The sequence below is a fragment of the Ursus arctos genome, unplaced genomic scaffold (genome assembly GCF_023065955.2).
Source record: "Ursus arctos isolate Adak ecotype North America unplaced genomic scaffold, UrsArc2.0 scaffold_9, whole genome shotgun sequence".
Lineage (NCBI taxonomy): Eukaryota > Metazoa > Chordata > Mammalia > Carnivora > Ursidae > Ursus > Ursus arctos.
The window spans coordinates 25,066,767-25,094,395 of NW_026623111.1; the positions used below are offsets into that span (position 1 = coordinate 25,066,767).

Here is a 27,629-nt window from a genome sequence, read left to right on the forward strand (position 1 = left end):
GGTGTGTGTGCTGTGTGTTCTGTGTGTGTGTCCAAGAGTAGGGGACCTATTATTATCAAAAGGCCAGCAGCACCAAGGGATTGAATTGGTGACCTGGAAGGTTAAATTCCACAGCGGTAATCACTAAGCTGTTCTCCATTATAGTTGCATTAAAAAGATTGAGACTACTGACATCTGGTACCTCCCCATCTAAAACCTTTTAAACCACTTGGAAAAAGGGCTTTTATTTAGGAAGTGAACAAAACTCTAGGTGTGTGTCACTTAAAGATCTGGAAATTTCCTGTAAGATACACTGTTCAAAGATGGTCAGAACACATGTGTATTGGGATAAAATGTTAAACCACACATTTTCATTTGTATGCTTCTTTTCTTGACCTACACAAACAATATAAAGAGTGCATGTGCAGAAAAATCAAGTTTCACATATTTTGAAAACTCCCTCATAAAATAAACATATTTGGTTTGATTGTCAACATCCAAACTCAATACAACAAAACAAGATTAAAAGATAAATTGTATTAATTTATATGCATGACTTATAAGCAATGACTCTTTTTGTTATATGTATAAATGTTTTAAGAAGTATTCCTGGCATCCTATGCACTTAATTTCAAAAATGTTTTACTTAACATAAATTTGTTAATTGGATTTGCAAGTTCAAGGAAATACTATTAGCAAACAATAAATAGTCATGAAAATTCACTGTGTATTTCTCAGTTTAAGATAAAAAAGCATTTTATTAAAAATTAATTCAGGACTGCACTATTAATATTCTGTGATGCTATAAGGATTTGCCTTTTTTTTTAAATTGAAAAAATTAAAAATTTACAATAACAGAAGTTATAATCCTGTATATAAATTTCCTCTGAAACATATACATAATTTTACAGCTTTCAAGGACCATGTTTTCATTTCCCAAAGGGAGGCTAACAATACACATACACTCTCACTCTTCTGTTGTGAAATAACAGCATAGATGCCAAAACACCCAATAAGAAACAATGAAAACCTACTCTTTGCCCTTGATGAACATATTAGAACTTTGCAGGCAAAAATATACATGCATAAATTACTTAGGACCACTAACAGAAGCAAATAACAGGCAAATGTCAAGTAAAGTATAGTCAAACAGAGGAAATAAATCCAGCTATCTGCTATTGTGAGAGATATATGCAAATGATATGGATACATTGGGTCCTATTTATTCCTTTACTCATTCAACTTTTTAATTGAATCGTGATTATATGGAAGTTTGTGTAGTAAACACAAACATCAATTTTGCCCTCAAAAGGTTTGCATCAAAAAATTATAGAAACATCACTTAATTTGATACTGAAAGACAGAGCTTGATTCTTGGTTTTGCTCCTAATTTGGGGATCTAAGCAGATTGACCCCTCCTCTGAATTAGAACTAACCGGGTTAGTATGATAACCACCTCGTCCATTGGCTGTTGTAGATACAGAATGAGATATACATAAAAGGCTTTTATAAACTGAAGCATTCTGTGGACTTAAAAGCCATTCTTGTTCTTGACATAAATAATTACATTAGGAAGTAAAACATGCTTTAAAAGAGACAGTAAAATAAAATGTAGAGATAGAGGGCAAGCAGTTTTTTATCAAAGAAAAAAAGCAAATGCTTCATAGAGAAGGAGCATTTGAGCTATGCCCTGAAGGATTTCTATTTACATTTGGCTTCAGAGAATGACCACCATTAGGAAGATTATTTTAGGAGAAAGTTATTCAAATGGAATTTTGAATGAGATAAAAAAATTATGGCCTATTTCATATGAGGAGAACAAAATTAGATTTGAAGTAATATCATGTTCAAAGGGTTGAGAAAGAATCTTCCAATTCCTGTGTAGGGAATGGCATATAGATGTGCATGGTTTGATATAAAGGGGACTTATAGGTATTTAAAAATGGTTTGAGACTGAGAAGAAATACATAAGAATTTATTCAACTCCTTTAGAAGAAGTGGGTTTTTTTTTCTATTTTTCTTCTTTTGAGCAATTTTATAAGCATTTGGAAAAATTAAAGGTAAATATGGAGTGAAATATAATATTTATCATTTGCCTTACTACAGATATACAGAAGTCTTAGCACAGTTGGGAAATATATTTTATAGGTATAATGAATGAAGTAAATCCATGAATTCTATACCATGGCTATGGTAAAGAGAATTACAAAAGTTAGAGGAACAATGAAGGAAGTATTGATCACTTAATGTGGACTTTAGAGTCTTTTTGTTCAGGCATCAATAAATGATCCTGGTGTTACCTGTTCTATTTGGTCAACTCATAACACACTTCCAACATCCTCCATTCTCATTAAATTTACTCTGTGGTTTGGACTGGAAAGCATGAGTTTCCCATTTTCCTGGGCATAATTAGACACTTGGATATATTTCAGTATTATTCTTGTATTAATATTCATCTCACTCAAACTTAGTTATTTACTTCCTAGCTTCTACTTCATCTGTAAAGAAAAGATGTCTTGGGGCGCCTGGGTAGTGCAGTCGTTAAGCGTCTGCCTTCAGCTCAGGGCGTGATCCTGGCGTTGCGGGATCGAGTCCCACATTGGGCTCCTCGGCTGGGAGCCTGCTTCTTCCTCTCCCACTTCCCCTGCTGTGTTCCCTCTCTTGCTGGCTGTCTCTCTGTCACATAAATAAATAAAATCTTTAAAAAAAAAAAAAAAAAAAAAGAAAGAAAAGATGTTTTAGCCCTAGTAGATTTAGATCTGTTTTCTCTCCAGTGCCTCTCTGTGGTAGTCATAGATACATATGTAGCTCAGTTTCCTTTCAAGAAAGAACTTCCCAATCAGCTGTAAGGAGTACAGTTAGCTGACACTCTCCAGCTGTTGGCTTTCAAGACCTACCAAAGTATTTGAGCTGAGGCCATCTACACTTTCTCTTGCAGCCTCCTGGCAATGGCTGAGCACAATGGGGAATCTACGATCTGATCATTTCTGCCCTCTACGACTCCCTTACAGGAAATCCTTTCGCTGATGTTCCCCATGGACTTATCAAAAATCTCTCAGGGCAGCTTTACAGAACAAGGCTCTTCCCGACAATCTCCCTTTCTTCCTCCTTTCTTTGCACACTGCTCTGTAACCTGTAATAGCTTTTCCTGCATACTCCTGCTCTGCTTTTGTCTTTCAAGAGCATTTCCCTCAATAAATCTCTTGCAGTTCAAATTCCATCTTGACATCTAAAAACCCAACTGACATCTGCATGTTACTTAAAACTTTTGTGTGAAATAAATGGATAGATGGATGGATGGGTGGATGGATGGACCAGGAGAATAGCTACAGGTAAGAGTTCATTTTTGGTGGTGTTATTTCAATTGAGATGTATAACATTATATTGAGACATATAACATTATATTAGTTTCAGGTGTACAACATAATGATTTGGTATATGCATCACTTGTGAAATGATCACCACAATAAGGCTAGTTAATGTAGTTAATTTTTTTTTCTTGTGATGGAAAGTTTTAGCATCCACTCTTTTAGCAACTTTCAAATATACAGCATGGTATTATTAAGTATAGCTACCATGCTGTATATTATCTCCCTAGGTCTCCCTCATTTTATAACTGGAAGTCTACACCTTTGATCCCCTTCTCCTATTTCTCTTGTCTCCCCCTCACTCCTCCCACCCCCACCCTGGCAACTACCAATGTGTTCTCTGTACCTGTAAGTTCAATTTTCTTGTTGTTGTTGCTGTTTTTAGATTCCACATCTAAGTGAAATCATATGGTATTTGTCTCTCTGACTTATTTCACTAAGGGTAAAGTTTTAAACATGAAGAAAGATGTGGAAAGATCAACTTTATTTACTTGAAAAATTGGGTAATAATTACTTCATCCATCGAAAACACGCAATCCCTGTTTCTACTACTGACTAGTCTTTTTTCTTTTTTTTAAGATTTTATTTATTTATTTTAGACAGAGAGAGTGAGAGAGAGCACACAAGTGGGGAGAGGGTCGGGGGCTGGAAAGGGAGGGGATCTCAAGCAGACTCCCTGCTGAGCAGGAGTCCAAAAGGGGGCTTAATCCAAGACCCTGAGATCATGACCTGAGCCAAAACCAAGAGTCACTTAACCAACTGAGCCAGTCAGGTGCTCCTGCCTATTCTTGACAGAGAGGTGGGAAAATAATTCATAAGATAAAATATCATAAAGAAAATATACAATGTATAATTTCCCCATATTCTTGCAATTGATAGCATACATACATATGCACCATATAACATGAGATATAATTTAATTCGTACAAGTCTGGAAAGAAATTGAAACTCAGAATGTTTAAGTAACAAGCCAGAAGTAACACAGCTAGCAAGTTGTAGTGATTACTTTCTTGTCATTGATTCCAAAGATTCAAGGGCAAGTCTCTTAATAAGGCACATTTCAGTGCTTTATGGTTTAAGTTAGAAATTAACCACGGTAAAGAAGATTAGAGTATAATTATATCTACGTGTGTTGACTTTCATTCACCAGACTACAGGGGCTCTCATCTGTTAAAAAGAACTGTAGGGAAAAGTCATTTTATTTTCTTGTTTTGCCACTAGTAACACTTTAGAGCTATTTCCATTTATTGCTAGGATAGCTTTAGTGATTTCCCCCCCCCCCCACTTATATTGTTTCTATAATGTGACAAATGTCTATTTTATCACATGTCCACTTCAAATACCCCAAGATTAAAAGAAATACCCCCACATCGGTTTTGGAATACCACATCATCAAAACAAACACTGAGAAATTAAAGGACAATGTGATGGATGGCAGTTGTCTCGAAGTAAAAGAGTCTGAGAGCTAATGTAATTACACAAATGCTCATTTTATTAGACCCTGTATCCCTGAATTTTTGAACAGATGCAATAAACGGTCAATTACTTCAGTGACTGGTAACACCAAGTAGCAACTACGAAGGAATATGGACTGTGTTTCTGCAAGCAGACCCTTGCCTCCAAGCTGAAAGTAAAAGCAGCACTCTTGCCCTATTTACCATTTTTCAATTAACCGTATGTTAATTGACTTAGCGAGAAATGTGTTGGCTGTCTAACTCATTTTGAATTATTTTCCAGAGTTGCTGGTGAAACCAAACTGCTCTTCCCTATCACACGCATGCTTGATTAATCAATAAGTCAGTAAATGTAGCCTGGCTGATGACATAAATGTGTCAATTTTTTCCATGTTGTTTTAGACAGAAACTTAAAATCTCAGGAGATAAATTGGTTTAAAAAATGCAGGAGACTGATGCATTCTGTTTCAGAAGCAATTCTTTTTTTCTGCCTCTGATTGTATTAGACTTTAAAAATAGCAAAAGTCTATTGAGTGCCTGATAATAAGGGGATGTTTGCTGATTACAAACAAGAGATATTGGTTTTGTCTCTGTTTTTGTGGGTAACCCAGTACTATTTATCTCTACATGCTCCCCTTAAGTTTGAGAATTTTCTATTTCTCCAAAATAGTCACAGATGGTGGCAGGCAATTACATGATAGTAGGTTTTCCTAAGCAAAGTCTTGGAATGCAAAAACTTACACACTGACTTGCTGAGTGATTCACCTTGAAGGGCCATTTTATTTGCTATTCTGCGACCCAGAGTCTTGACATGGCTATAATTCCCAGAGAGTCTCGTGGCACCAGGAATCTGTCATTCATGGCAGCAGTAGGCTGGCCTGCACTATATTAAGTCACATTCTTTTCTCTCTCTCTCTCTCTGTCTTTTGAAAGTTATTTTATGAGAAAAAAACATCATTGAGCTCAGGCGAAAGGTACTTTCAAGACATTTTCTCTAGTGATGACATCTATATGTTTTAAGAAAGTTAAATCAGAGAACATGATTAAAACCAATGTTAAAATAATATATTGCAAGCAGGCAATTTGGATAAAGAACAAATTATATCTAAATCAACAACATAAATGTGTCACATTTTGATATTTCTATTTGGGATGTACACGCAACGCCATGCGCACTAGACGTGTCTTTGCTTATAACAACGGGTTCATTTTCATATACAATTACAAAGAGCTACTCAGTGTTTTAAAGTGATTAACCGAAGGAATACATTGATTAACCAAAAGAAAAATGGGAGTACTTTCTTGCAATATAGTTAAGCATTTCCCAAAGTAGTTTATGATAGATGCATTCAAGGAATAAAATCATTTACTTAATTAACTTAATTATGCACACTATTGCACTTGCTGCTAAGAGGGTGACAGCAGGAAGGTAAGTAATGCTTTTTGCCTTTCTTAAACACAAAATCTGGATACAGAAACAATGTATACATCAATTTTCCAAAAACAAACATAAAACAAACTCAGAACCTAATAGAGTTCACTTTTTTTTTTTTTTTAAGTTGGTCAGGGAAGGCTTTAAGGAGAGGGTAGGTGATGGATGAGAAGAGAGATATTCTGGTAGTATCCCACAGATGAAATTTGGCATGAATATTGTGGGATATATATGCGTGTGTGTGTGTGTGTGTGTGTGTGTGTGTGTGTGTTGTGCGTGTGTATCCTGATATGTAAATTTTCACTGAAAGATTTAAAACCTTGTATACTAAATACATGGGTGTTCATGTGTGTGTGTACATGCAGATACGTATATATGTCTTTAATAATGGGTGTGGCAGACCAGGTATATGATATAAAGGTATTGGAAAAAAAAACCACCCAACTTGGATCTTTTTCCCTGGCTGATTTTTGCCCTATAATAGAATAGGATCTATGCTACCAAGTGCTGATTTTTTAAACCACAAACGTGCAGTCTGGCTAAATCTCATCTGTAGCCCATTATAGTCATTCCACATTTTTTTTCCATTTTGCAATTAAAAATACCTATTAATTATCATTATAAAAAATCTAACTTGAAGCAAAAATTGGCTTCCAGCTGAGTTACAGAAGATAATGACCAGTCAGGCTATAAATCTGTGGAAGGAGCTAACATTGAAATTGCAGCTTGGTTTAAACAAGAGTAAGAACATGGACTCTGGAGTCAGAGGGCCTACAAATCCAGTTCAATCTTATCCTAGTTTTGTGATCTTGAAAAATTATTTAATGTCTCATCCTTTCTTATACACAATGGGGATAATTATAGTAGCTCTCGTAGGTTTGTTCTACGTTTAAATGGGTTAATATTGCTAAAGAGTTGAGATAGTATCTAGATCAAACATATGTCTGGCTGTGCATGTCTTTGTAAAATAAAAATACATCTCAGAAGCCTTGATGTCCACATAAAGGTTATGAATCTCCAACAGAGGGATGGAGTGTGCACTATTTCTCAAGCTTAGTTGACCATATAGTGTATTTTTGGATTACAGGATTATAAATCAAAGGTGTTCTATTGTACAAGTTTAGAAATACTGGGAGAGTGGATAAACCATGATTGCTTCACAGTTTTCTTCCCAAGCTGACATTCCAGAAAATCATAAGATAAAAAAGGTAACAAAGAAGATACTACTAAGGGAATGTGATCAAATATCAAATAAATTGCAACAGTGTTGCCGGATAGTTATAACTTTCAGTACTATTACTAATTTCCTCTTTTTTTTTTTTTAAGATTTTATTTATTTATTTGACAGAGATAGAGACAGCCAGCGAGAGAGGGTACACAAGCAGGGGGAGTGGGAGAGGAAGAAGCAGGCTCATAGCGGAGGAGCCTGATGTGGGGCTCGATCCCATAACACCGGGATCACTCCCTGAGCTGAAGGCAGACGCTTAAGGACTGCACCACCCAGGCGCCCCATACTAATTTCCTCTTTCTTTCTTATTTTTATGTGTTTTTAAAAATTGAATTAAGAACTCTTAACACCAAGATTCTTATAGCAGACCTACTGATTGAAACCCAATGACCAGAATATCAGATAGCACATTATCTCAAACATTATTAAAGCTTCTATTCATTTGGTCACCCCAGGCAGTCTCTCAACAATCCTGTCTTTCCCTTGCATGTTTGCCTTGCACAAAGTATTACAAAACATGAATGTTCAATGAATGGTTAGTATTTACTAATAAAGCTCACTGTGTACATACTGTATATATTGTTATACTCATAAGAAATCATTAATGGACATAAGTAATACAAACAGCAAGGAAATACGAAGGTTAAAGTTTCATAAGATGAGTCTATTCTGTTACAACTTGGTTGAGACAACACAATTCTAGAATCTCAGTTTTGAAGACACAGAAAGTTTAATGGATAATTTAGATGAGTTGAATTTTGTTTTTGTTTTTTTTTTTGTTTTGTTTTTGTTTTTTAAAGATTTTATTTATTTACTTGACAGAGCAAGACAGCCAGCGAGAGAGGGAACACAAGCGGGGAGAGTGGGAGAGAGAGAAGCAGGCTCCCAGTGGAGAAGCCTGATGTGGGGCTCGATCCCAGAACGCTGGGATCACGCCCTGAGCCGAAGGCAGAAGCTTAACAACTGAGCCACCCAGGCGCCCCTAGATGAGTTGAATTTTGAAAAAAAAATAATAAAGTATAATTTAAGCAAGAAGAACGTAAAAGAGAATCATGTGCTTTGAAAAGAACCAACTTACAAAGGTAAGAAAAGTAAAATGTTTGAGAAAGTATAATATATATATATAACTCATCCTGAAATAGATCGTTAATATAGAACTGAAGATAAATTTGGTGTTATAATGGGATCAGAGTAGTTTCAACACCAGTAGTTATTTGTGTACTAAAGTCTTACAATATTGAGCACCTTTTGTGTGCAAAGCACTATGGTGGGGATTTTATAAAACATAACCATTAGGTGTTTAAAATGCAAGAATTTTTTTCTCTATAGCTCCTAAAATCACACAGCAATTCACAAGAAATTTACATTGATTTGGAAGAATCAGACACATTATTGTCACTGCATTTTAGATCATTACTTTCTTATGTTCTGATTAGGTTTGATTTATGAATGTGGGTGAGAAACACTGTAACATGAAAAGAGTAGCTCAAGATGGTCATGTATTTTATTTAGACAAGCTTGGGTCAAGGTTTCAGTGGCATATAACCTTTGCTCTTCATCAATGTCAACTTCGTTGTCTTCATGTTCTCTGGCGACAACAGTCATATTTCATTGTTACACTGACCTTTGAAACAGCGTTTGTTCACCACACAATACTCTGGAAGTGAGATTGTCTTACCTTTTGGGATTGGTACCAGTGTCTCAACTTGTTGACTACTTTTTCATATGGAGTCCAAAAGCTTAAATGGTGAGAAAGGGCAAAGACTTCTTTCATGTGTTAACTTTGGTTTACTCTGCTCTCTTTCTCTCTTGCTAGTAATTTAGATGCTATTAGTAACATAGTCATTATTCCATTTTGAGTAGGGGATTCGAGAATAACTCCAATTACTCATTTTTTAAATTTGTGTTTTATTAGCAGATAAACTCAATTTTTATATCGTATGTTTCTGCCCATGTTGTTCATTAGCCACATTATCATTCAGAATATCTAAGTTATTTCTCATTGGCCACATATATAGGTAGAATATGTTAAAAGATATAGTTCTCCCTCCCCTGTTAATTTGAAAGGCATATTTGTTAGACCCAATGGGAACGTGAACCTCGGAAATACTAGGACAAGGAGATTTCTTTTTTTCTTTTTTCTTTTTTGTTAGGACAAGGAGATTTCTTATAGATGAAAGATAATATTGTGCTCATGGTTGAAGAGTAATGTGTAGAGAAAAAAGTGGGAAAAAAGCTATTATTTATATTGGTAAGGGATACACATATGTTTCTATTAATAAATTGGCATATGCTAGTTTCTTCTACAGATATTTTCATAACTTTGAACTGCCATTACAGATGGCCAAAGAAGTGGTTACCTTATTTGGCAGTCCATGGGTCTGCTGAGCCTTGCTGTGCTGTCACTCAAAGACCCCGTCACTTGGGTTGTTAAAATTTATGCTTTTCCAGAAAAGAGAATGTTTTCAGTATAAAGCTGAGAGCTATTACCTTTCGTGGACTATCCTTTATTTCTACAGCTAATGTAAAAACTGGAAAAAGATATAAAGATTATAGATAAGAAAATGCAATGGAGTGGGTGTCAGGAAATGTTACATTAACCTAACTCTTGTCATTAACCAAATATGTAACAGTGGATGCATACCTTAGCCATACTGGATTCTAGTGTTCTATTTATAAACTAGAGAAATTGTTAAAAAATATATATATTTTAAAATACGAATGACATGACATATCTGTTGTAGGTTGAGCTGAAATTGACAAACCAACCAACAAAGTAATTGAGGGTTTAAAGAAATGCATTCGCTCTTATAACCTTTGAGTTATCTGGAAGTGAAGTGGTACACACTGTTTGGCATATTGTTAAATGCAAAGGTAGTCCTAAGGCTCCAGTCTAACTTGCCCAGGAATCCCAAGACTCCCCAAAGATATTCCCAAACTTGTTCTTGCCTCATATGCTGTTTGGAGAATTATATTAATCTCAGAATAGAGCAAAAATTAGATTCTGATATGAACTACAGAAAAGCCGAGAAGAGAACTTATTTTCTCTATGAATTTTCATTTTCCAAGGCACACAGAACAATGGAAAATTATAATACATTTTCAGAGAACCACAAAGAGGTAAGTGAAAATTAAGGAGTGATTTTTTTTAAAAAAATCCATGGACAATAAACATTCCTCTTACAGAGAATATTTCTTCTTGAATTAAGATACCATGTCTCCATTCATATTAACAAAGTATGATAACAAAATAGAATGGAAGAAAAATAAAGGGGAAAAGAAAGGAAGGAGGGAGCCAAACAAGAGAGTGAGGAAGGGAAGGCAGGAGAGTAGGAAGGAAGGAGAGAGGGAGAGAGACAAAGAGAGTGCTTTCAATCTGCTTAAAATAAATCTTATTTGAAATTTCTTATCCTATATATTAATGTTAAGAAAGTTGATCTTTCCTTTTACTAATACTGAAATTATATTTTATACATATAAATAATCAAAAAAGGAATAAAATAATATTTTACCTTCTGGTAAATATTTGCTTAAATAAAATATATCCATTAAGCTGTATTTACTAAGTCTGCTGTATTCAGAACACTGTAAAAGGCAGAGTGCTGTAATGTTCAAAGATTATTGTGGTGTGTTGCATTTTGCATTCCCAAGATAGTATTTTTTTCCACAAATGCCCTTTTTAAGCACAGCATATACTCTGAGGGCCCCTGTAAGAATTTAAATGAGAATTCTTCAGAAGAAATAGTGTTGCAGAGTATTAACATTTAAACCTCTACTAATCCCTGAATAGCACCAAATATCTTTTCTTTTGAATCAGGATACTGTATTATGTTCAAAGAAAGCAAAAATGAGCAAGTAGCTTGGAAGGCATAAATATAAAGCATTTGGGTAATTATAGATTTCTAGTCATGTCACCACAACAGAAGTTAATCCAGCTATAGGATTTTGGTTATAAACTCTGATTTTCCTTTGGCATATGATCTGAAAACTACTTTTTTTCAACTAAGCTGAGAATTGTCATAAAGAAACTTAACTAATAAGAAATATATCATTAATTTCTATTCCTTTTGTGAGGGGTCTGATTCCTAACATTCAGTTTTGGGCCATTTAATAATAATGAATTGTTAAAGATGTAATACCTTGCAGTGTTTGCTCTTTCCTATAACTCAAAACATGGAATCATTTTTTTAAATGAAACTTAATGTAAACAAATGAAATTTAAATGGTCTTATTTATAAAGTTCACTAGGAATGATTTATATTTTAACAAATAGAGATGTATTAGATATTTACATTATTAGATACTTTTGAAATAAGGTATTCAGAATATAGTTTAAATGCAATTTCCTCCCCCCATAATATACTACAGTCCAGAGGGAACTTTTTCCCATTGATATTTTAATTTCAGTTTTTATTGCAGATGTACCTTGAGATTTGATGAAGTATCAAGAAACATTACACATATTTATGTTTCATTTGTTTCAATGTCATCATATTCAATATGCAACTGACAAGGGATAATATTATTATGTAGAAATACACAACTTCATGTATTCATAAGGCGATAGGAACAGAAATATATGCAATGATTTCTGTACTATTATTCCATTCAGCAGTGACGCCATCATTGAGATAAAATTCAAAGTGAGTGCTATAACCAGAGTTGAAAGTTTTACAATGCTTCCCGAAATAAATGTCACAAAATTTGATATATGCAACACATACTACTCATATGTAAATTAGCATATGGGGAGTGTATGTGAATCACTGTTTCTGACGTTTATTTCATGATGCTCTATAAAATCTTTCAACTCTGCTTATTGTTCTTTTTTATTTCCCTCAAATGAACAAATCTTTCTCAATTATAGGGAAAAGTTCACATTAAAAATACTGACATTCTGAGAGTCTCATTTGTTTGAAGTGGTCTTAAAAGATTGTCCTAGCTTTCATTTCAATACATTTTAAGTCTTTACTTAATCAATTTTACCTTTTGATTAATTATCACTTTTAAATCTCTTGTTACTTCAACATATAACATTGTATCATTTTTTAAAGATGTATTTATTTATTTTAGAGGGGGAAAGGGGCAGAGGGAGAGAGAAAAACCCAAGCAGACTTTGCGCTGAGCATGGAGCCCAACACGGGGCTGGATCTCACGACCCTGAGATCAGACCTGAGACAAAACCAAGAGTTGGATGCTCAACTGCCTGTGCCACCCAGGGCCCCAACATTGTATTGTTTTTAACTTTACTGCCTAGTTACTTTATGCTAGTCAAAATACCATTTTAAGAAGAAACATGCATTCTGCTTTTGTTTTGTCCTTAAATAATCATCTCATTACTGCATACAAATTAATTGCTTATATTTTATTCAATTCATTAAATTTACATTTCAAAAACTTTTTGTGACAGACTTCTTCACATAAAACCTGGTGTTATGAGATAGAGGAGGCATATAGAGAGGAAAGGCATCCTCCCTTCTCAAGGATTTTGAGATCTTTCATAGGAAATTAGACAAATACTTAAATAATAGAAAACAAGGAAGAGTGATCTATTTCCTAAGGTGATTACAGTGAGCTGAGAGATCTGGAAAGGTGGTTATTACAGAAGAACTTAGAAAATGAATAGCATTTTGATTATGTGTTACTTTTTCCTAAAATATAGGGAACATGTTATCATGGTAGTAAAATTGTAGGGTAAAAAAAGCTATAAATAAAAGAATAGAATAATGCATAATAGTTTATACCATGTACATATAAAAAACGTAAAAATTAAATTTTGGATGACACAGAATACAGTAGCTTGTTCTCTTTTTGTTCACCATAACTTTTAAAAATGACCATTTCTAATCACTGAGACTTGAAACAAAGAAGAAAAGGTGTTCCAAGTGAAGAAGAATTTAAGTAATGTTCAGGATGCAGAAAATATATTTAGAGAAGTGAAGTTGGACCAGTTTGTACAAATTGAGGTATAGTGAGATATGAATGGGAAGGAAGTCCAGGCCATATTTTGGATGATCTTAAATGTGGTACGGATAAAATATATTAAATACAGATAGATATGGACAGCCAGTGGAGGATTTTGAGTAGGATATAATATTAGAAAAAATATAATTTTAGAGAATTAATATGATATCAGTTTTTAAGATCCATTTGTTTGCCTGAAAAATATGAAAGCTGCTATGCAGCTTTCAAGAGTCCAGAAGAGAAACATGGAAGAAGGATTAAAATTTGTGGTTGGACCATAAATGAAGGGAGAAACAAACTAGTTCATCCTATGTAATAAGGTGATTATAATAGTATCTGTTTTAGTTTTTATGATGATGATAAAAGATGTTTTGAAGAATGTTTAAAAATTGTGTGCCTCACACATAGAAAATGAAACATAAATTTTTCCTTCATTTTCAAAATGTATTGTTCTTGTTATTTAATAGTTGTAATGATAAAAAAGATGTTGGTGATTTTAGAAGTACAAAATATAGAGTAATACATTGGTCTAATATTGAAAAAAAGGAAAAATATTTCAAGGCTGTGTGGGTGATTTAAAAATGTGCCATTAAGAAATTATGAAGGCAAAAATGACTTGTTTTAAAAATGGACTTGAAAGTTCAATTTTTGGGGTGTCTGGGTGGCTCAGTCAGTTAAGTGTCTGCCTTTGGCTCAGGTCGTGATCCCAGGGTCCTGGGATGGGACCCCTCATTGGGCTCCCTGCTCCATGGGGAGCCTGCTTCTCCCTCTCCCTCTCTCACCCTACCATGCTTGAGCTTTCATGCTCTCTCACTTGCTGGCTTTCTCTCTCTCTCAAATAAACAGATAAAATCTTTAAAAATTTCAATTTTTGATATACTGAGTTTGAGACAAAATAATTTTATAGAAGTTGAATTTTTAAATTTTTTTTATTATATTATGTTAGTCACCATACAGTACATCATTAGTTTTTGATGTAGTGTTCCATGATTCATTGTTTGCGTATAACACCCAGTGCTCCATGCAATATGTGCCCTCCTTAGAAGTTGAATTTTTTATCAAGGAGTAGAAATGTGGATCTGGTAGATACCACCACTGTTCATAAGGATTCAGTGCCCCTCCAAGGAAGAGGATTATACATCCCAGGCTGTGTTCCCCAGGATCACAGATACGACTTCTTTTAGCTTCTGGATCTGTGGAGAGGTGGCATGTAATATCCTTGGGTGGTAGCTTTAAGAACCAATATATGCTCCTCCATTTTCCCTATTCCCAGTGAAGGATGCTTTGTCAATCCAGATTTCTGAGTGAGGTTCACCATACACAGAGCTAAAACTGAATCAGATGGACATTTAGGAAGAGGAGAAAGAAACCTGAGTTGTGACCCACTGAGGTATTAGTGTTCTTGTTCCTGCACAGTGACTTAGCCTGTCGTAACTGAGACAGGTACACAGGAAGAAGTACTTGAGAGATAAGAATTTTCAGATTAGGGGTGCCTGGGTGGCTCAGTTCCTTAAGCAACTGACTCTAGGTTTCGGCTGAAGTCATGATGTCGAGTTTGTGGGATCCAGCACGGTTGTCCACCTCCGTGCTCAGCATAGTCTGCTTCAGATTATCTCTCCTTCTCCTTGTCTGCTCCTCCCCCAGCTTGCACTTTCTCTCTTTCTAAAATAAATTAATAAAATCTTTAAAAAAAGAAGAATTTTAAGACTAAAATAAACAACATTGGCAAATACTGCCAGCTCTAAAAGGATGAATCCTGAAGATGATATTCAGCCTGTACAGAGGGCCAATTGTCTCAAGAGTGTGATCTTACCAGCCACATGGGTGACAGATTGCAAATGTTGAACAGTGAAAGCATGCCTGCCTCATTTCCATTGTTTCTAATTAGAATGCAGATACCATTCTGAGACCTGTTTCTTCCTTCATTTTTTCTTAAATTTGATTTACTTTTATTTTAATTCAACTACTTAAAATATAATGTATTATTATTTTCAGAGGTAGAGTTCAATGATTCATATTTTTTTTTCTTCCTTCATTTTTAAAAATTTTTCTCTGGAGTTTTGAAGAGGTTCTTTTGGTTTATAGTGCTCTAAAATTTCATTATATGACTTTTTTTTGGGGGGGGTGTAGTCCTAGTATTTAGATGTTGGAACTCTAGAGCTAATCCATTAAACTTAGTTTTAAATAATATTTTGTTTTAAATTTTGCATATCTTTTTCTATTTTTGATTAATTTGTACTCTGTAATTACAAACTTGTAATTTGTAAGCCTTCCCGCAATTGCAACTTATAATTTTTTTTAAAGATTTTATTTATTTATGTGACAGAGAGACAGCCAGTGAGAGAGGGAACACAGCAGAGGAGTGGGAGAGGAAGAAGCAGGCTCCCAGCGGAGGAGCCCAATGTGGGACTCGATCCCGGAACACCAGGATCACGCCCTGAGCCGAAGGCAGACGCTTAACGACTGCACTACCCAGGAGCCCCAACTTATAATTTTTTTTTCCTCATCCAGTAATAAATCCTGTTTAGGGAGAAAGTTTTTTTGTTTTGTTTTATTTACATGATGTTTTTGGGGGTGTAGTCCTAGTATTTAGATGTTGGAACTCCAGAGCTAATCCATTAAACTTTGTTTTAAATAATATCTTGTTTTAAATTTTGCACATCTTTTTCTATTTTTGATTAATTTGTACTCTTTTTGTAATTACAAATTTGTAATTTGTAAGCCTTCCCGCAATTACAACTTATAATTTTTTTTTCCTCATCCAGTAATAAATCCTGTTTAGGGAGAAAGTTTTTTTTGTTTTGTTTTGTTTTTTTACTTTTTAAATTTTTTTTATTTGGTCACGTGATGTGATGAGCCCTGGGTGTTATATCCAACTAATGAATTGTTGAACACTGTACCTTCTAATTTTTGTGTTATTTTTTTTAGCAGTGCTATAATTTTAATTATATGTCTTTTTAAAAATTGTCTGAATGATATAGATAGATGATAGATAGATAGATAGATAGATAGATAGATAGATAGATGATAGATAGGTAGATTCCCTCTTTCTTGGATGTAATATATTGACTTAAGATTTCCCAGAGTCTTAATGACAGCTTTGTGAAATCTCTGTTCTGAGAGCTGAACAGGAGAAAGTGGTTTGGAAGTCTGTATAGACTGTTGTGAGCTACACCTTTGGACTGGAGCCCCGATACTCTGTATTTGAATGAGTTTACAGTTATCTCCAGAACGTGGATGGAATGATTTACCAACTGATAAATTGAGGCGATCTGGATATCCAAGCGTGACTTAAACTCTAAAACATTTCTTTAGATTTAAGACCATCTTCCCTAACATTTTGGGTGTATTCCAATTCTCCCACTTCCTGAAGTTTCTAGGGCAGATCAGTTAACTTTTTGGCTTTCCTCACTGCTAGCTTAGATTCAACATCCTTAACTTCACTGAATAATTTGCAATTTTTCACCTGCTTTCCAGATCCCAATATTTATTGTAAAAGTCTCTCACATTTTTCTTTGTCTTTAGAGTTTATAGAAAAACAAATTATAACTCTTGACTGCACTTTTTTTGAATATCAAGAGGTGACAGTCTAGAAGTTTTCTTTTTCTTTCTTTTTCTCAAAAACAACTGTACTGAGATATAATTCGTGTCCTATACAATTAATTTATCAAACCAAATCAATGATTTTTAGTATATGCGTGGAGTTGTGTGACCATCTCCACAATCTAATTTTAAACATTTTTATTAGCTATTTTTTTAGGGAATTTTTGTGTGCAAGCATAAATACACACACACAAACATACATTTTTATATATTCCTATATACACATGAATAAATACTGATATATACACATATGTATATCTCTGCATATATACAGAGACACTATAGATATGTATTACACACATATAGGCATTTATATGTACATATATAAACTCATTTATTCCAAGTTAATAATTAATCTAAGCAGATTTTATTAGCTAGCCATTTATCTAAGCAACAATTTATTCCAAATTTTGGTGGTATTCATAGACTTTCAGGCATGAAACTTAATTTAAATTTGCCTGATAACATTATTATATTAGTATCCTGACTTACATATACGTGTGTATGAGTATGTGTGTGTGTCTGTGTGTGCTTATCTATAGTTAATTTTACTTTTGTTCTAAGAAGTTTATGTTGATTTATTTTCCATTTATGGCAAAAAGATCTTTCCTTCAAATTCTCATTTCTGTTTCATATTTAGGGCAGTCTTTTGAAAATAGATTAGTTCACTACGTATGTATTCAATCTTATGAATCAATCCTTTTCTTAAATGTTTAGAAAGACCTTCACAAAATTAATATTAAATTATTATTTTACAAAATCAGCTTTACGCTTTTTTATGAATTTACAACTTACTTAGGTTTATGACATTAAAAAGTTTGCAGTCAATTCTAAAATATTTATCAGAGTTTATTTTTCTAATTTTTTCATGAGTTACAAACTAATTTAATTTTGTATATGAAACCAAATCTTCCATTATTTATTAAATCTGGATATGAGTTAGCCATTAGGATTTCCTATGTTCAAATAAAGATATATAACTGTTTATATAAAGTGACTCATGCTAACAGATTCAATTGTCCTTAATAACTCAGTGTATTTTATTAACCATGCCTTATAGGATAAATGACTTTTAGTATTTTTGGTGTCACTAGCTGACTTTTGGATAGATAACTTAAGTTTATATCTAGCTGATATGTCTTATTGCAATCCTTCCTCTGCACTATTGTATACACTATAACATAATATTTGGAACTCTAAATTGGAAAAGTAAATTATAGCCAACCGTCTTTATCCTCTTTATAATAAGAAGAGCTTACATAGTTATTGAAAAAATAATTAAAGGATGAACTCTTGCTTTAGACTTTTTAATTTTAATTTTCTTTTAGTATATAAGGAAAAAAATAGAACTAGCTGATTTGTCCAACCTACATGTCCTGGATCTGTGGGTTATGACATTCATTAATGCTATAGTCAGGGGAATGTTTGTTGATAAGGTTTTCAACACTCTTTTGGAGAAAAAACTCTTGAGACCGAAAAAAAGAAGTAATTTCTTTGGAAAATTATTTGTTGATAGAGGTGATAGAGCAGCATGTGGAGAAGCAAAACAGACTATCATTGCCCTATGGTAGTTTGTGCCATTTTATTACTAAGAACTTAAAAAGGAAGGCTATGAAATGTTTGTATGAGAAATAGTGCTAAAATAAATTAATAAAATGTAGTGTATCATATCAAAACTTTTAATAGACAAGTATATTTTAACTCATAGTGTGTATGCTTTTCTAGAAACATTTTTTTTTTCAAATATCCAATGTGTTGATGCTGTTAATTTTAAACTGAGGGAGAAAATAGTTCTCTTGTGAAATCTGCCTGATTGGTGACTTAATATTTAATTTAAACCATTAAAAAAAAGAATATTTATAATCACCTACTAATTGTAAGGCACAGTGTGGGTACTGCATTATTTATAGTCAATGAAAATGTGTGTACAAATGTAAGATAAATTGTGGACAAGCCTTAGACATGCGTTGGTTAGTAAAAATGTAGAGTAATTTCATTTTAAGAGATACTTGTACTAGTTTCAAAGAGATGATCAAGAATGTTCTGAGTACATTAGAAAGAATAAATAGCCTGCAGAATTTATTATTATTTAACTTCATTCTCAGATCTTTATGTGCTTATTGTTTGAGTACTAGCTATATTTCTGAAGTGCAGCTTCTGGAAATTCCATCAAGAGCCACATCTGTATAGTCATAATATATGTTCATTGAAGGAAGGGATTTTTAGGAGATTCATGAAGCTGTAGGAATTGAACACAAAAGTGTCCCTGATGGTAGAAATGCACTGTTCATAAATGAGCACTGAGTGACTGAAGCAGTACATCACAGCAGATCAATAACCAGCATGATGTACTATCTCAGGGCAAACTTTCTCTTCTGAGTGTAACATACAATAGATCAATAGAAAAATAATTCCAAGCAAAGAGTCAGTGGCAAATAATTATATTGAATTATTTCCATTGGTATTTTTTCCTCTGATATTTTAGTTCAGTGCAAACACAAAGGAAAAAAAAAAGAGAGATAAAATTTAATCTGGCAATGGGGAGTTTGGAAAATACTCAACCTATTTCCCATAAAAATACTAACATCAATTATTTAGTTTAAGATATTTCTCCCCTCTCTCACTCCTAGTAATTGTGTTTTCTTCTTAGTCAGTACTAAATCCAGACCAAGAGCAACCCAATGAAATATGTTCCCCTTTCAAATTCTACTCAGTTACATGGGAGGCCTTTAAAGAGCAGTTTGTTATGTTTCAGACTCAGTGTGAGGTGCTGAGGTTACAAATACAAAGGAGATGGGCATCACTGTTCTCAACTTGTGAACACTCTCTAGAGAGATTCACCCTAGCCTATGCAGTTAGTAGCTTCTAAGCATTAAGAATGGCTTCAGAAAGAAGAAAAGTCTGAAGTGGTATTGGAAGAAGGAATGAGTATCAGATATATCCTAGGAATAATGGCGGATAGAGCGATGGCAAGGGCTAATGCATATGGATGGCAGACAGCTAGATGTGTTGCAGAAACTTCATGTTATTTATGTTAGAAGCTCAGCAAAGCTAAGGAACTACCTTCTTCCTAAGACTCAGATTGTAGCATATGAAGTCTTAAAATTCTCATAGCCAGATACCTGCCACACCTCAGTCCTTGGAAGAGAATCAGAACCTTTCAATTTAGTTGTATTGGAAACTTAATTTTCTTAATTGTATTAGACAGTCATCATATGATTGCTGCCTTGCATTCAGATGATATCCCTTTTGTGTTTGGAATTTTCCTCACTGTATGAGTCTGGTTGTGTAGCAGAATTCATCTCTCATGAGAGTAGCTCTCTCAGCCAAATATTTATGTTTGGTGTAAGCACATGACCTGAGTCAGCCAATCAGACACATCTACCCACCATGTTTATTTAATAATTAGTAACACAAGAATAAGGATGGTAGAAATTCACTGTGTGGGTAGCTGCAGAAGTGGTGGTAGCAATATTCAGTTACCAAGAGTACCTTGCAAATGGTGCTGTTAAGTTCTAGCAACCATCTACACTGCAAGTTATGGTACATATCTGTCAGTGGAAATAGTGGTTCTTACCAGATGGTTCTACTTAGGCTGATTTGTGTGGGGTGGGTTGCATTCCTAGCCATGTTCTGCCCAATTTCTTAGGCCCAATCTGCCCAATTTCTTAGGCCTCTTTCTCCACCACTCCTATTGATGCTGTAAACTACCCTAAAATCCTTTCAGTATATTCCTTCTTTCTTTAAAATTATCAGAGTAGAGATAAATACTTAGCAATCCGATACATGCACGTAACAGTGTGCTGATACACAGTGCTCAGGTCTTGATGTACAATGCAATTGACTTGTAGCATAAATCACACAAGCCTTATGCAAATGCTTAATCCCACCCAAATATCCCTATCTGGCTTGGCTCCTTTTAGATTGGTTCTCAAAGGACACCACATATGATACATAAAGGCATCCTCATTACTTCTTCTTTGTCATATCATTGAAGAAGAGTCAAGTACACATTACAGATCTGTGTAGGTAAAAAAGGTGGATGGAAGCCATCACATATAATCAAGTCAATTCGATTTTCTATCCAGGAGGTCAGTATGCTTGGAGAACATGGTATACAAGGGCAAATCTTTGGAGATGAGGCTGGTAAAAAAGTAAGCAAAGGTTTGATCATGAAGAACAGTTTTATTAGACTATGAGATCTGATTTAAATCCTGTAGACCAATGCTTCCTAAAACTTAATGGACTATATATCTTTCACACTTGTAAAAAAAAAATAGACAAATACAAATCATTGAATCTGAACTCTAGTGATTAAGATTTAATTAAGATTATGCACAGAACTATGCATTTAATTTAAGCACCTTGGATAATTTGAAATAAGTAATCTAGTAACACATTTTGAGGAACTTCAATTAGGTTTTATGACAATTCATTTATCCACTCATTTATTCAATCATTCAACAAACATTTATTAAAATCCTAGTATGGTTCTAGGCATTGGGGATATGACAGTTAATGGGTGAGGTAGACACTAGCCCTCCTGCAGCTTACATTCTAGTATGCTGGATGTACTGGCAGTAGGGGAAAGAGGAGAAACATTAAAAAAATTAAAAAGTAAAATGGATGTAGTTTATAGAAAGTAAAGCAAAGTAAGAGTGAGTTAGAATGGTATGATTTCATGTTTTATGGTTAATCAGAAAAGGGCTTCTTTATAAGGAGACATTTGAGAAAAGATAGCACATGCACGAGGGAGGAAACCATAGTATACCCAAGAGGACAGCACATGCTTGGACTTTGGAACATGTGGTGAATCTGAAGATTGGCAAAGAAACCAGTGTGGATACCGGGTAAACAAATATGAACTTCTGCTAGCCAGGGACAAGATCTGGTCAGTGTACCTTGGAAATATTGAGGCACTTTGCCTTTATTTCTAATGAGAAGGGAATTTAACAGAAGATCTTGATCAGAGAGTAGACTTGATCCTACTGTCATGGAATGAGATCATGAACAATCACTACTTATGCCATACAATGCTCAAATGGAGAGTCTGGCTTGGGAAGATTATTATATTCCTTTGTGGTATGGGAGAAAGGGAAAATTTACAGATATAGATGAGAGTGTGTTGGTAGATCCAATTGATGGGATCATGGGAAAGTTTCTTCGGAATGATCCCCTTTTCACAGGAAAATAGAAAACAGTATTACCATTGAGTGTGAGGTTACATCTGAGACTGTGTTGTAAGATTGAGAAAAGAAAAGTGCAATCCTCATCAGGGGGAGTAAGTGAGCAAGCAGAGTAGGGGCCTACAGTAAACTTGTTTTACAGCACTAAGGGTGAACTTGTAATTTAAAATCATGAATACCAAATGGTGCCAGTTAGCATGTTTGTTAATTTTTCCCCAGCAAACTTCAGCCCTGCCTCTGCAGGCATAGAGTACGCAGACATAAATTTAACCAGATTATTTTTCCAGGTAAGGGAAATGATAGGGAAAAGGTACAAGGAGTTTAAACATACATAAAAAATTACTGATTTTAATAATAAACCATTTTTTTTAATCTCTGAAGCTTTGAGGACACCATGAAGCTGAACAGAGAAAAAATGATATGTAATCCCTATACTATAGATACTGATGGGCAAAAGAATTTTAGAATTTTGGATTCTGAAAGTATTGAAGTGGAAATATTTGAGGTGTTGGCTTAAGATCCTGATGCTTGAATATGAAATTATGAAGAATCCAGTCACTATTTATGTGAAAGTCTTAGCCATGACTGTGGGAAGTGGTGGCTGATGGAGAGGGTGAAATCACAGGAAGCAACTTCAAGGTAACAAACATCCAGGGAAGTTGAGGAATTATGTATGCAGATAATGACATTGCCAAGAATAATGACAGGAATAATACTAGAGAGCAGGACACTGAATCAGAAGTAAAATCTTCAAGGAATGAGGCAGCCCTGTGACCAAAGTCTGTAGATAATAGCAATGCAGATAAAAGCCACATTGCAAAAGGAACACTATATGTAAAAACTTGATGAACTCACATAATCCCATTAAGTGTTTAAATTAATTTGAATTATTAAATGTTATTGCTTTTGAAAATTAGGGATTGAATATCATTCCTAAATATTTCCAGCCAGTGCATAGCAAACTCAGAAAATATTTTTATTTGGGGAGCGGGCCCACTGAGGTGAGGGTAAGAGCTGGATACTTGAAAGATTTTTAGAGCTTTAGGAAAGTAGTTGTTCATTAAATAATGTCCATATTAAGGGTTTAGTTTTTCTGGAAGAAATTTATCACTAGTTAAGAATTTCCGTAGAGAGTAAAGAGAAAGATAATTGAAAGAAAGGGAAAAGTAAAGAAGTTAGGAAGAAGAGGATGAGGAAGAAGAGAGAGAAGAAAACGTGGCAAAGATGGACAGTTAAACCCAGGAAAGGATGTTTTCCACAGGTAATTAGGCAAGAATTGGAAGAGGCAAAGAGGAGAAGGAGAGTTAATTAGTATGAAGTACTTACGAGAAAGGATATTCCGAGGTGGAATTATCTGAACTGTGAGCAGGGAGAAGCAGAAGAAAATTGGTACATGGCATAAATGTGATGCCATGACATAAATGTCAGGCACAACATGGGAAAGTGTCACTAGATTGACAGCTTCCCATACATGGCATCACCCCACACAGCTTGTCTGGGACAGCTTAGATGCTCTTGATTCTGCTGGGACCACGGAAATGACTGTGCAGGATTTCCAAAAATCAGATTTCTGTAACTTCAGGAAGTGGTTCATATAGTTGAAAATGTAATGTTCTTGTTTGCATCAGTGTCAACAAGAGTCTAAAATTGAACAAAGTTAAGAGTCTATGTGACAAATTGTGTTTTCTGTAACTCATCTTCAAACTGTAATATATTACCACAATCTGGCATTGAAAGTACAGCGTGATTCTCTTTAACACTGATTATGATACATGCAGGAATTTTATAGGACAATGTCATACTAATCTATGATTTTGTATTTTAAACATGTTTTAGATTGTTTTTGACACATTCAGTGTAAGGAAGATTTATATATGTGAGTAAAATAAATGGAAGGAAATGTATTGAGGATTCATGCTAAATACGCAAGAAATGAAGATCACCATTTTTAGCTTAATGACCCTAAAATAACTAACACTAATATAATTTAGAAAAATAATTAATTAAACCACAGAAGAATCATCTGGGAGACATGTATTGATTAAGGTATGGTTTGTCAGTTCCAGAAAACTAGAACGTGGCTAAGCAAGAGGATTTGGGGCAGTTCATAGAAAGGACATGGAGCTCAAGAACCAGGTTTATAAAGGACAGGAGTTCAGATGCTTTTGGTGGCCCACATTACATTCCCTGGGCTACTCCGTGATTTCTGTCACAACTGTATATGCTGACAGTGTCCTGCCTCAAGCTAGTACTCCACAAGTACCTTCACTTTTGTGCTTTAGGGCTTTCTCTGAAGCCTTGGGAGCCTGCTCAGCCTGCAGAGATAGCCTAGGAGGGCAGGGAAGTTAATGGCCTCTAGGGCAGCCCTCAACCACTGTGTAATAATTGCAGTGGATATATATCCCAGCCTTCAGACACATCAGTGTCTACGGCATTCTACGTGCTTCTCGAACACCCACTCCTTCCTATGCCTAATCCAGAGACCCAGATTAAACATTTTTTACTGGCTTTCCCTACCTCCCCATTTCAATTTCTGTGTTTCCTCATCATGTCACATGCAGTCAAATTCTTCTTCCAAGATCTGCTTTTAGAGAAACCAAAATTAAGACAACAGGAAATAAGAAAATGCTGGTAGTTTCTCTAAAGTACCATTCTTTCCTCAGGGTATTATTGTCACAGATTCAATTATTGTCAAACTTGAGCGACCATGTCAATTGTCCAAGGAGCAAGTATCCTTTTGCTTTACGTTGGGTCAGGGTTCCACTGATTAAATAACAGAGCACTGTATTCATTCCTATTGCTTCTATAACAAATTACCGTAAATTTAGTAGCTTAAAACATGATAAATTTTTTATCTTAAAGTTCTGGAGGTTAGAAGTCCTAAATAAATCTCACAGGGTTGAAATCAAGGTGTCAGCACAGCTGCACTCCTAGAATCCAAGGAAGAATTTGTTTCGTTGACTTCTCTAGCTTCTAAAGACCACCTACATTCTTTGCTCATGGACCCTATCTTCTTTGTCAAAGCATATCTCCCCAACGTCTTCCTTAATCATATCTCCTTCTCTCATCCTGCCTCCTTCTTATAAGGCCTTCTGTAATTTCATTGGCCCATTCAGATAATATCTGATGATTTTCCGATCACCAGATCCTTAATCATATCTGCAAGGTGCTTTTCCTTGTAAGGTGACATACTTCTGGGTTCTGGGGTTGTGGACAGAGACATCTTTGGGGAGGGCATTATTTTGTCTGCAAGAATAGGGCACCCACTCTGACAGTGACAACAGGTTTTACCCACTAAGGGGAAGATATCTCTGTGAGAATAAATGTGGGGTGCTGACAACCAAAGGTGGATAAGGGATGCCAGAAATCATAAGCAACACAGGTCATTACCAAAAAATCACACTTATATATGCTTTATTTTTTCCCCCAACTGTTCTTTTGAAAACACTAATTAAATCTACTATGTATCAGTTATACTAGAACTCAGATGAACCTAACAATATCCCTACCCTCTAAATACCTTGCAGTCTATTGTATTCAGAAAAAATAAGGCAAGGATCAAGTTTTGAAAATGCATTATCTTTGTCTAATAGTAATTTGGAGTTTGTATTAAATAATTTAGGTAGACAACCCAAGAGCAAATATAACTTCCTTTAGATAAACTTACACTTCTCAGATTTAACAAGTCCTAACCACAACTCAGCACCTGACCCCTACAAACAGCACTTATACTATAATACACACACACACACACACACACACACACACTGCTGAACTTGAATATTTAGAAGCAGTCCAGTTTTGACATGGTCTGGGAATTGTTGAAAAGTGTGTGCTAGAAGAAAACCTATCATAATTGTGGAGGCTGCCTACTTTTTAAAAAATTTAATTATTTTAGAGAGAGAGAGCAGAGGGGAGGACAGAAGGAGAGGGAGAAAGGGTCCCAAACCAGACTTCACGCTAAGCAGGGAGCTCAATGCAGGGCTCCTCTCATGACCCTGAGATGGACCTGAGTTGAAATTCGATTAACTGACTGGGCCACCCACGTGCCCCTACTTTTCTAACATCGTATGTGGTTTCTTCATCAACTTTGCAAGCTCTTATCAGGGGATTTATCTATTGTAGTTGTTGTAGACTGAATGTTTATGTTCTCCAGAGTTCATACGTTAAAATCCTAATCCCCACTGTAATGGTATTAGGAGGTAGGGCTTGGTGAAGTAATCAGGTCAGGAGGGTAGATGACTCATGAATGGGATTCGTGCCCTTATAAAAGGGAACCCAAAGTTCTCTCTTGTTCTCTTTCTACCATGTGAGGATAATGAGGAGAAGTCAGCATTGTGCAATCCCAAAGAGGGTCCACACCAGAACTTGATCATGCTGGCACCCTGATCTGGGACTTCTAGCCTCCAGAACGGTGAGAAATACATTTCATAAACCACCCAGATTATGAGACCTTGTTATAGCAACTGGAACTGAGACATAGTCAATCAAACCTGCAACTCAATTCTTTTCTCTTTAACCCACTATTGTATAAGGATACACAATATTTACCGGGGAGGTCTCTGAGATCAAGATCTAACACATTGTCTTCTCAAAATACAGAGTTGTAGTAAATGATTTTAATAAGTTATACTGAAATTAATTGAAACTAATTGAAGTGAAAGGTAAAATATGGTCAGATTATAGAACATTTAAGAATTAAGGTTTTTTTTTAAAGCAGCAAATTGCAGAGTTACAATTCTAAAAATATTAATCTGCAAGTGGTATAAACAAAGAAAGAAGAAAAATTGGGATTGAAAGTAAGATTCTAATAGAGTCCAGGTGAGAAAAAGCATGAGGCAGATTTAGCATCATGGCTTTGCAAATGAGATATTGCTAACTTTGGGACCATCTTGCCATTTAAACTTTTACAAGCTATAATTATTCTTGAAAATATTTGCTTAGGTCAACTTGTTCAAGAAGAGTTGTATCCCAACATATGGAAAAAAGAAAAATGTTCTCCAGATGTCAGTCTGCATAGCAGCAACAGAAGAATCTTTCTGCTGTTACTATGTTTAATTCTTCTTCATAGGACTCCAATTACATTTTCGAGTTGTTTAATTTAGTCTAATTTTATGAATTTACTTTAAAGTTCTTTCTGGGAGTTCTCCAGGCAGTCTCATGCAGTCTTTTGTAGCTAATGAGCGATAACAAAATCATTGGTTGTTACAGGCGACAAGAGTGTTTTTCAACATATTGTTAGTCCAGTGATGTCATCACATTTTGATTATTTGATTCCACTTGGTCCTTATAACTGTTACCATGGAGATAGGAAAAATATTTTGATTGGTTAGAAAAGTATGTAGGAGAACATTGTTTCTTTCCAATTTTGTTCTTCAGCGAAAAAGTGATTGAAATAGTTCTTAGCACTTGTGT

The 27,629-nt window shown here is 34.9% G+C and overlaps 1 long non-coding RNA gene across 1 annotated transcript in view; it reads left to right on the forward strand.

Moving 5' to 3' along the window:
• LOC123001560 (uncharacterized) overlaps nucleotides 1–27,629 on the forward strand; it is a 192,321-nt gene that overhangs the window by 135,460 nt on the left and 29,232 nt on the right. Inside the window, exon 13 of the long non-coding RNA XR_008958381.1 lies at nucleotides 8,284–8,543. This is a non-coding gene — a long non-coding RNA (uncharacterized LOC123001560). The remainder of the gene's footprint in view (nucleotides 1–8,283; nucleotides 8,544–27,629) is intronic.